Raw genomic sequence first — 11,468 nt, 5'->3', positions numbered from 1 at the left:
TATCTACTGTGTGAACCGATACTCTCATATCACCCCTCTCCTCAAGTCGCTTCACTGGCTCCCGATCCGCTACCGTATACAGTTCAAGCTTCTCCTATTGACCTTCAAGTGCACTCAATCTGCAGCCCCCCATTACCTCTCTACCCTCCTCTCCCCATATGTTCCCACCCGTAACCTCCGCTCTCAGGACAAATCACTCCTTTCTGTACCCTTCTCCACCACCGCTAACTCCAGACTCCGCCCCTTCTGCCTCGCATCACCTTATGCCTGGAACAGACTTCCTGAGCCCATACGCCATGCGCCCTCCCTGCCCATTTTCAAGTCCTTACTCAAGGCCCATCTCTTCTCCCTTGCTTTTGGTGCCTAACCACCTTCCCATTCCTGATACCTACACTGACTACATAGTTTTTACCTTTAGATTGTAAGCTCTCTTGAGCAGGGACTGTCCTTCCCCATGTTTAAACTTGTACAGCGCTGCGTAACCCTGGCAGCGCTATAGAAATGCTAAGTAGTAGTAGTAGTAGTAATTTGAAAGTACTGAATCGTTTCTTAATATTTTTCCTTTATTCTCCTTTGTTATGAGAATTTAAACTGCTAATTGTAGTGGACTTGAACTGAATAATTTCTGGGAAGGGGAGGTTTCATGATAGCATTGTGCTTATTATTTCAATCAGTTGTTTTGTACAAGTTTAGCTTCATTTGTCTTTATTTGAAATTTCATAAATAAAAAAAATTTCTAAAAATGGAATAATCTTATCAATGGGGCGGAGCTAGGGTGGGGGTGGGGCTACAGTGGGGCGAATTTGGCCGGCTCCAACTGCTTTTTCATCGTGGAGCCGGCCAACCTTCAAGGGAGGGTACAGAAGGCGGGACGTGAGGTGGAGTGGGGGCGGGACGGGGGCATGGTTACAAGATGGCCGGCTTCACCCCATAATGGAAAAAAGATGGCCGACTCAGACGAGCATTTTGCCGGCTGCACTTGGTCCATTTATTTTTAAGACCAAGTCACAAAAAAGTGCCCCAACTGACCCGATGACCACCGGAGGGAATCCGGGATCACCTCCCCTTACTCCCCCAGTGGTCACCAACCCCCTTCCACCCAAAAAAAAAATAAAATAAAACATTTTTTGCCAGCCTGAAATGTCATACCCAGCTCCCTGAAAGCAGTATGCAGGTCCCTGGAGCAGTATTTAGTGGGTGCAGTGCACTTCAGGCAGGTGGACCCAGGCCCATCCCCCCCTACCTGTTCCACTTGTGGTGGTCAATGTTGAGCCCTCCAAACCCCCTCCCAAAACCCACTATACCCACATGTAGGTGCCCCCCCTTCACCCCTTAGGGTTATGGTAATGGTGTAGAGTTGTGGGGAGCGGGATTTGGGGGGCTCAGCACCCAAGGTAATGAAACTATGCACCTGGCAACTATTTTTTTTTTAATTTTTAGAAGTGCCCCCTAGGGTGCCCGGTTGGTGTTCTGGCATGTCAGGGGGGGCAGTGCACTACAAATGCTGGCTCCTCCCACGACCAAATGCCTTGCATTTTGCTGGGTTTGAGATGGCCGGGCCTGGTTTCCATTATGGCTGAAAAACAAAGCCGGCCATCTCCTCTAAACCCGGCGATCGATTTAGCTGGCCCCAACCGTATTTCGAAAATACGGTTGGCTCTGCCCCTTTGCGGAGCCGGCCCCGAAGATGGCCAGCCATCTATTTGGCCGGCGCCATTCGATTATGCCCCTCTAAGTCCCACAGTGAGTCTAAAGTTACCTTTGCCGGTTTTGCAAGCAGTTCTGGGGGCACTATCAGCATTGATTCGAGGACCTTCTTTTGTTCTGTGCCTTGCTCACCCACTTCCAATTTTGCGGGGTGCTCTCTCTAGAGGGTATCAACAGCCCCTCTACGTCCTTCTCATTTTGATGTTGTAGAGCCTCACTCAATTCTGGGCCTAAACCGTGCCCTGGCGGCAGCTCCATCGATCCCGAGAGGGGAGAGCTAGTTCTCTGCGGTTGCGGGGCAGAGCTCTGCTGTCGGGGCTCATTGTTGTTTCAAGCCCAGGGGACGCCGAATGTTCCTCCAGCAAGCCGGTGTCCCCTATGGGACAGCTCCCAATCTCCTGACCAGGTCCCGGAGTCCTCAGAAAATGGTCCATTGGACCAACAGGTAATGGGGCTGGCAGCAGGGAAGCTCGGGCTGCTACCCTGCCTCATCTTTTAGGCATTGTTTGTAGGGGAAAAGAGGACTGCAGCTACTCCTAGGTGCATGTGGCCACCTTGGAATAGGAATCAAGCTGACAAGTCAGAGAAACTGAATGAAATCTCTATAATCCTGGAGGATGTAATGGCGCAATTTGATAAATTGAAGAGTAGCAAATTGCCTGGACCAGATGGTATTCATCCCAGCGTACTGATAGAATTGAAAAATGAACTTGCAGAACTATTGCTAGTAATATGTAATTTATCTTTAAAATCAAACATGGTACCAGAAGATTGGAGGGTGGCCAATATAACTTCAATTTTTAAAAAAGATTCCAGAGGTGATTCAGGAAATTGTAGACCAGTGAGCCTGACGTCGGAGCCAGGCAGAATGGTAGAGACTATTATAAAAAACAAAATTAGAGAGCATATTCAAAAGCATGGATTAATGAGACAAAGCCAACATGGATTTAGTAAAGGGAAATCTTGCCTCACCAATCTACTACATTTCTTTGAAGGGGTGAACAAACACGTGGATAAAGGCGAGCCGGTTAATATTGTGTATCTGGATTTTCAAAAGGCATTTGACAAAGAGGGGCATAATCGACCAGAAACGCCTATCTCCATGGGCGTTAATCTCCGAGAACGGGTCCGTGAAGGGGCGGAGTGAACCGTATTTTTTAAAAAAAATAGACGCCCATGCTTTATTCGCCAAGGTGTGAGCTGGGCGTTTTTGCTTTTCACCGATAATGGAAAATGAAATCGCCCAGCTCAAAAACGAATAAATGCAAGGCATTTGTTCGTGGGAGGGGCCAGGATTCATAGTGCACTGGTCCCCCTCACATGCCAGGACACCAACCGGGCACCCTAGGGGGCACTTTTACAAAAACAAAAAAAAAGGTAAAAGAGCTCCCAGGTGCATAGCACCCTTCCCTTGGGTGTTGAGCCCCCCAAATCCCCCTCAAAACCCACTGCCCACAAGTCTACACCAGTACTATAGCCCTAAGCGGTGAAGGGGGGCACCTACATGTGGGTACAGGGGGTTTGGGGGGGTTGGACGACTAGTAGCATTAAGCAGCACAATTGTAACAGGTAGGGGGGGGATGGGCCTGGGTCCACCTGCCTGACGTCCACTGCACCCCCTAACAACTGTTCCAGGGACCTGCATACTGCTGCTTGGGAGGAGGGTATGACATTTGAGGGTGAAAGTAAAAAGTTGTGAAACATCATTTGTTGTGGTGGGAGGGGGTTAGTGACCACTGGGGGAGTCAGGGGAGGTCATCCCCGACTCCCTCTGGGGGTCATCTGGTCATTTAGGGCACTTTTTGGGGCCTTATTCGTCAAAAAACAGGGTCCAGGAAAAGTGCCCTAAATTCTAGCTACAAACGCATCCATTATCGGCGAAGGGCGCCCATCTCTGTTCGGGTGATAACCACGCCCCAGTTCCGCCTTCACCACGCCTCCGACACTCCCCCGTCAACTTTGTCCGCATCCGCGACGGAGTGCAGTTGAAAGCGTCCAAAGTTCGGCTTTCGATTATGCCGCTTTATTTGTTTTTGTGAGAAGAACGCCCATCTCCCGATTTAGGTCGGAACTTGGGCGTTATTCTCGTTCGATTATAAGCTGGAAAGTATCTCATGAAAGACTCCAGAGGAAATTGAAGAGTCATTAGGATAGGAGGTAGTGTCCTAATGTGGATTAAAAACTGGTTAAAGGATAGAAAACAGAGAGTAGGGTTAAATGGTCAGTATTCTAAAATGGAGAAGGGAAGATAGTGGGGTTCCCCAGGGGTCTGTTCTGGGACCGCTACTTTTTAACATATTTATAAATTATCCAGAGATGGAAGTAACTAGTGAGGTAATTACATTTGCTGAATATACAAGGTTATTCAAAGCTGTTAAATTGCAAGAGGATTGTGAAAAATTATAAGGGGACCTTACGAGACTGGGAAACTGGGCGTCTAAATGGCAGATGATGTTTAATGTGAGCAAATGCAAAGTGATGCATGTGGGAAAGAGGAACCTGAATTATAACTATGTAATGCAGGGTTCCACATTAGGAGTCACGGACCAAGAAAGGGATCTCGACATTGTTGTTGATGATACGTTGAAACCCTCTGCTCAGTGTGCTGCAGCGGCTAAGAAAGTAAATAGAATGTTAGGTATTATTAGGAAAGGAATGGAAAACAAAACTGAGGATGTTATAATGCCTTTGTATCGCTCCATGGTGCGACCGCACCTCGAATATTATGTGCAATTCTGGTCACCTCATCTCAAAAAAGATATAGTGGAATTAGAAAAGGTACAGAGAAGGGCGATGAAAATGATAAAGGGGATGGGATGACTTCCCTATGAGGAAATGCTGAAGCATCAAGGGCTCGAGCTTGGAGAAAAGACAGCTGAGGGGAGATATGGTATAGGTCTATAAAATAATGAGTGGAGTGGAACGGGTAGACGTAAATTGTTTGTTTACGCTTTCCAAAAATACTAGGACTAGGGGGCATGCGATGAAGCTACAAAGTAGTAAATTTAATATGAATTGGAGAAAATATTTCTTCACTCAACGTGTAATTAAACTTTGGAATTCATTTCCGGAGAATGTGGTAAAGGTGGTTAGCTTAGCGGGGTTCAAAAAAGGTTTGGACAGCTTCCTAAAGGAAAAGCCCATAATTATTATTTATTTAGATTTTGCTCACACCTCTTTCAGTAGTAGCTCAAGGTGAGTTACATTCAGGTACACTGGATATTTCTCTGTCCCAGGAGAGCTCACAATTTAAGTCTGTACCTAAGGCAATGGAAGGTTGAGTGACTTGTCCAAAATCACAAGGAGCAGCAGTGGGATTTGAATTGGCACCTCTGGATTACAAGAGCAGTGTTCTAACCACTAGGCCACTCCTCCACACTATTCTTAAATGGACTTGGGGAATATTTACTGCTATTTCTGGGATAAGCAACATAAATTGTATTTTTTTTTGGGGGGGGGGGGGGGGGGGGGGGGGGGGGGGGGGGGAAATCTTGCCAGGTATTTGTGACCTGGATTGCCCACTGTTGGAAACAGGATGCTGGGCTTGATGGACCTTTGGTCTGTCCCAGTGTGTCAATACTTACAGTGGTGGAAATAAGTATTTGATCCCTTGCTGATTTTGTAAGTTTGCCCACTGACAAAGACATGAGCAGCCCATAATTGAAGGGTAGGTTATTGGTAACAGTGAGAGATAGCACATCACAAATTAAATCCGGAAAATCACATTGTGGAAAGTATATGAATTTATTTGCATTCTGCAGAGGGAAATAAGTATTTAATCCCTCTGGCAAACAAGACCTAATACTTGGTGGCAAAACCCTTGTTGGCAAGCACAGCGGTCAGACGTCTTCTGTAGTTGATGATGAGGTTTGCACACATGTCAGGAGGAATTTTGGTCCACTCCTCTTTGCAGATCATCTCTAAATCATTAAGAGTTCTGGGCTGTCGCTTGGCAACTCGCAGCTTCAGCTCCCTCCATAAGTTTTCAATGGGATTAAGGTCTGGTGACTGGCTAGGCCACTCCATGACCCTAATGTGCTTCTTCCTGAGCCACTCCTTTGTTGCCTTGGCTGTATGTTTTGGGTCATTGTCGTGCTGGAAGACCCAGCCACGACCCATTTTTAAGGCCCTGGCGGAGGGAAGGAGGTTGTCACTCAGAATTGTACGGTACATGGCCCCATCCATTCTCCCATTGATGCGGTGAAGTAGTCCTGTGCCCTTAGCAGAGAAACACCCCCAAAACATAACATTTCCACCTCCATGCTTGACAGTGGGGACGGTGTTCTTTGGGTCATAGGCAGCATTTCTCTTCCTCCAAACACGGCGAGTTGAGTTCATGCCAAAGAGCTCAATTTTTGTCTTATCTGACCACAGCACCTTCTCCCAATCACTCTCGGCATCATCCAGGTGTTCACTGGCAAACTTCAGACGGGCCGTCACATGTGCCTTCCGGAGCAGGGGGACCTTGCGGGCACTGCAGGATTGCAATCCGTTATGTCGTAATGTGTTACCAATGGTTTTCGTGGTGACAGTGGTCCCAGCTGCCTTGAGATCATTGACAAGTTCCCCCCTTGTAGTTGTAGGCTGATTTCTAACCTTCCTCATGATCAAGGATACCCCACGAGGTGAGATTTTGCGTGGAGCCCCAGATCTTTGTCGATTGACAGTCATTTTGTACTTCTTCCATTTTCTTACTATGGCACCAACAGTTGTCTCCTTCTCGCCCAGCGTCTTACTGATGGTTTTGTAGCCCATTCCAGCCTTGTGCAGGTGTATGATCTTGTCCCTGACATCCTTAGACAGCTCCTTGCTCTTGGCCATTTTGTAGAGGTTAGAGTCTGACTGATTCACTGAGTCTGTGGACAGGTGTCTTTCATACAGGTGACCATTGCCGACAGCTGTCTGTCATGCAGGTAACGAGTTGATTTGGAGCATCTACCTGGTCTGTAGGGGCGAGATCTCTTACTGGTTGGTGGGGGATCAAATACTTATTTCCCTCTGCAGAATGCAAATAAATTCATATACTTTCCACAATGTGATTTTCCGGATTTAATTTGTGATGTGCTATCTCTCACTGTTACCAATAACCTACCCTTCAATTATGGGCTGCTCATGTCTTTGTCAGTGGGCAAACTTACAAAATCAGCAAGGGATCAAATACTTATTTCCACCACTGTATGTACTTAACACATCTCTGGCATCTCTGGGCACCTAAATTCTTTAATTTACAACAGTACTGGAGCATTTTAAATACTTTAAACAATTATCATATAAATCGGGTATCAGTGTCAATCTCCATTGGCACCTGTGCACATATTCAAATTTTTGTGTCATTTTTGGATCTCTGAAGTGCTTTCTGTGCCCCCCCCCCCCCCCCTCACTTCTCAGTGCTTTCTGGAGCTTTTCCACAAAAGAATGTGTCTGCACACATGCAATTGTGCAATTACCACACATTGCATCAGAATTGGGGCACCATCAAACCCTCTTATGTTTGGGCCATTCCCGCTCCTGTGCCCACTCTATTAAATTTAATTTGAGCTCCAGGACCATAAAAATTCTTATATTTATTCCTCCCAGCTCCCACATTTTCCCACCTATTTGAAGGCTCAATGTGGTTTATGTGGTACCAGAGAGGTGTTACAAACTCTGATGTAAACAAATACAAAGTGATGTTATGGTAAGATAAAGTTCATGTGGCACAGTCACACTAGGGAATTGTTCAACGGAAGAATTGTGTTATGTCCATTACGTTCTTTAGTTTTGTTGTGTTGCAGAGATCAGGCATTTATGTTGGATCAGTAGGGTATGCCTTTTTTAACAGGTTAGTTTTTAGTGTTTTCCGGAAGTTTAGGTGGTCGTTCATAGTTTTCAAGGCTTTTGGTAATGTGTTCTACAGTTGTGTGCTTATGTAGGAAAAACTGGATGCATAAGTTGATTTGTAGTTGAGTCCTTTGCAGCTTGGGTAGTGCAGATTTAGGTATGTTCGTGTTGATTCGGATGTGTTTCTAGTTGGTAGGTTGATCAACTCTGCCATGTATCCTGGAGCTTCACCGTAGATAATTTTGTGAACCAGAATGCAGATTTTGAAAGCAATGCATTCTTTGATTGGGAGGCAGTGTAGTTTTTCGCGAAGGGGTTTTGCACTTTCAAATCATGTTTTTCCGAAGATAAGCCTAGCTGCCGTGTTTTGAGCAGTCTGACGTTTCTTTAAGGTTTGTTCTTTGCATCCCACATAAATTCCATTGCAGTAGTCTACATGGCTTAGTACCATTGATTGTATCAGGTTGCGAAATGTTCCCCTTGGGAAGAATTGTTTCACGCGTTTGAGTTTCCACATTGAGTGGAACATTTTCTTTGTTGTGGATGTCACTTGGCACTCTAGTGTTAAGTTGCAGTCCATTGTAATGCCGAGGATTTTCAGGCTGTCAGAGATAAGGAGGGTGTAATCTGGGGTGTTGATAATTGTGGGGTTATCCGCACTGTGTAGGGATGAGACAGTGTGTTTTTTCTTTGTTTAGTTTTAGTTGAAATGCATTTGCCCAAGAGTCCATGATGTTCAAGCTGATCTTGATTTCGTTGGTGATTTCTGTCAGTTTAGATTTGAAAGGAATGAATATTGTGACATCATCTGCATATTGCAGAGAAGGTGGAGTGCATGAGGTAGCCTAGTGCTTGACTTATCATTCTGGGGTGGCCAGTTCAAGTCCCAGCATTGGTTCCTGTCGCCATGAGCTGCTTGCATTTTGCATGACCCTCCCCAGGGAAGCAGCCTTCCTCATTCTAGGAAGCACCACAATGTAGGGGAGGAGGGAGTCTAATGGTTAGAACATTTGACTTATCATTCAAGGGTGGTAGGCTCAGATCCCAACCCCAGCTCCTAAGCAGCTCAGCTCACCCTGCACTGCCTCAGGGAAGCTGACCTCCACAATGATGAACACAACCTGTGCACAGTACCCTGTATACCTTTGTTACCCATACCTCTGGGGAAGGAGGCTTGAGCATTTCACTCAGTGGTCAATCACTCTTTACCTCAGGTACAATCCTCTGTGGCCCAGGAGGATAAAATACCACTTTTCTTTCCACAGAAAGAGTTTTGCTAACAGTAAGGTATCACTAAAAATTGGGCTACCAACATCTGGACTCCATTTTACCCAGTGTCCCCATGCACATAATATCATAACACACCTACATCAAATCAGCACTGAAAGATCTGCGCCAATATTGCAGCCATTCTGCATAGTGCATGGAAATTTAGGCAGATTCTATAAATAGCACAGAAATTGTCTAGGCGTATTCTGTAAATGGCGCAGAAGCTGGCACTAAGCGTAATTCTGTAAAAGGCACACAGCCTTTATAGAATACACTTCACACATATATTTTTCCACACCATTTATAGAATCTAGCCCATTACCTTCTAGTGCAGTGCTTATCAAACTTTCTCTGGCTGTGACCCCATTTGTGATGCCACAGAAAGTGTGTGATCCTTCTGGAGCAGGGTTTCTCAATGTAGGTAGTGCATGCAAACTTATTTCATGCATATTCATTGTGGGTATCCTGTAAACCTGGCTGGCTAGATGTGTCCCTAGAACTGGGTTAAGAACCTCTGCTCTAGAGGCATGGGCCAATGACGACTCTATAGAGGGCCTGCCAAATCATGACATAAAATGCGGGTTTTGTGACCCCATTTAGGGTCACAGCCCACAGTGTGGGAAGTCCTGTTCTAGCGGCTTACTTAGTCTGCTTGTTCCACTTGTGTCCACCAAGCAGCCATCCTACCATACAGTGTTCTGATTGGCTTTACTCAGTGGAGGAGTGGCCTAGTAGTTAGAGCACTGGTCTTGCAATCCAGAGGTGGCTGGTTCAAATCTTGCTGCTGCTCCTTTTGATCTTGGGCAAGTCACTTAACCCTCCATTGCCTCAGGTACAAGCATAGATTGTGAGCCCTCCTGGGACAGAGAAATATCCAGTGTACCTGAATGTAACTCACCTTGAGTTACTACTGAAAAAGGTGTGAGCAAAATCTAAATAAATAAAATGTTTCACCTCAGCTGGTCTATGACACCATCTATTTGACCAAGACTAAGAATATAGTAATTAACAGGCTGATGATCAGAAGCAAATGTAGGCTCTAGAGGGTATTAACTCCATACTAGTGCCCACGTTTGCTACCGCCCCATGATCAGAGCCCCAGAGCGCATAAAACAACACGCTCGCAGGTTCTGACCGCAAATGCAAGCTAAAGAGGAATTTTATTATTCCTTCCCAATGAGCAGCGGGCAGTGCACCAAACATTAGCACACTACCCGTAGCAAACCCTACGCCAGTTCGGAGCTGGTGCTAGGATTTGCGGGAGTGGAATGAGGAGCCCTGTCCAGCATGCATTTGCATGCTAGCAGCCCCCCCATCCCCCAATGGAACCCTCGCACAAGAGACCCAGCCCCCACCCCAAGCCAGCGACACAGGAGCTGGAGGTCCAGTAGACCTCAAGTTCCCCCGACCCCCCCCCCCCCCAGGCACAAGTTCACGGGGACTGGAGATCCAGTGGGTCTCCAGCCCCCCCCTAACCACCCCTCGCACCCCAAAAAAAGCCCTGGTGGCTCAGTGGGCCGCATATGCAAGCCCTCCCAACCTGGTGGTCTATCAGCACACTTCCCCCCACCCCCCACCCCTGTACCTTAGTGGCGGAGGAGGGAGTAGTACACTCCATCCTTTTCCACGCTGCCTTGAAAATGGCGATGCACAGCCCTGCATAGTGCATCCTGGGATGCACTGGACAGGGCTTCACCACCATATAAGGATGAACTTGTGTCGGGGGGGGGGGGGGTCAGGAGGATAATTTGCATGTTATTATCGCTGATCTTAGAGGTGGTAAAGTCCCGTGCTGTTCCTAAGGTAGGTTTTGGAATCCATCCTCCCAAAGAGGACTTACACTATTGTACCAAAAGGTCATCAGAGGATCCAGGTGAGACTTCGCTGCTGTTGTTAGCCATCTTTGTTTGGGCCGCCTGGTCATGCTACTATTCTGTTTTTTATGACTTTGGAAGCTCTAAGTTACTTCATAATGACAACAAATCTGCCCATTCTGATTATTGTGTACAGTGGTATAATACTGTGAGAAATCAGCAGATGCAAAATGATCTTTCACTTGTTTGTAGAAACTTTTATGTGAGGAACATTTTGATGCAGTAAGAGCAGCGTTTCTGTTATCTGCAACATGTCCAAGAGAATTTGCACTTTCTATTGTGATATTTGAGAAGAGCTGATACTTTCAGGGGTGGACTTACCATTCAGGCAACTGGGCAGTGCCTGAGGGCCCAGAGGCTCTATGGGGGCCCAGAGGCTCTGCCCAGATGACCACTGCTGTCCCCACTCCCACCCAATACCCCCCTGCCAAGGCCACCACTGCTGCTGCTGCTGCTGTTTCAGCAGTGGCAGCAAAAACAGTGAAAATGTTTGAGAGGCTGCACTGTTCTTGCTTGCAATTGCCGGTCCCGCCTTCCTCTGACATTTCCTGTTCCAGGGCAGAGCCGGTCAGCTGTAAACGGGAACAATGTGGCCCCGCAAGCTTTTTCACTGTTTTTGCTGCCACTGCTGAAACAGCAACAGCAGCAGTGGTGGCCGCAGCAAGGAGGTATTGGGTGGGAGTGGGGAGAGCCTGGTGTGCCAGTGGCAGTGGGGGTCTCTGGTTGGGGGAAGAGAGAGGGGTTGGATGTTGGAGAAGGCTGAAAAAGAAAAGAAAGACACTGGATGGAGGGGGGAGG

This window comes from Microcaecilia unicolor, chromosome 2 (assembly GCF_901765095.1).
Source record: "Microcaecilia unicolor chromosome 2, aMicUni1.1, whole genome shotgun sequence".
Lineage (NCBI taxonomy): Eukaryota > Metazoa > Chordata > Amphibia > Gymnophiona > Siphonopidae > Microcaecilia > Microcaecilia unicolor.
This window is presented reverse-complemented; position numbering follows the sequence as displayed.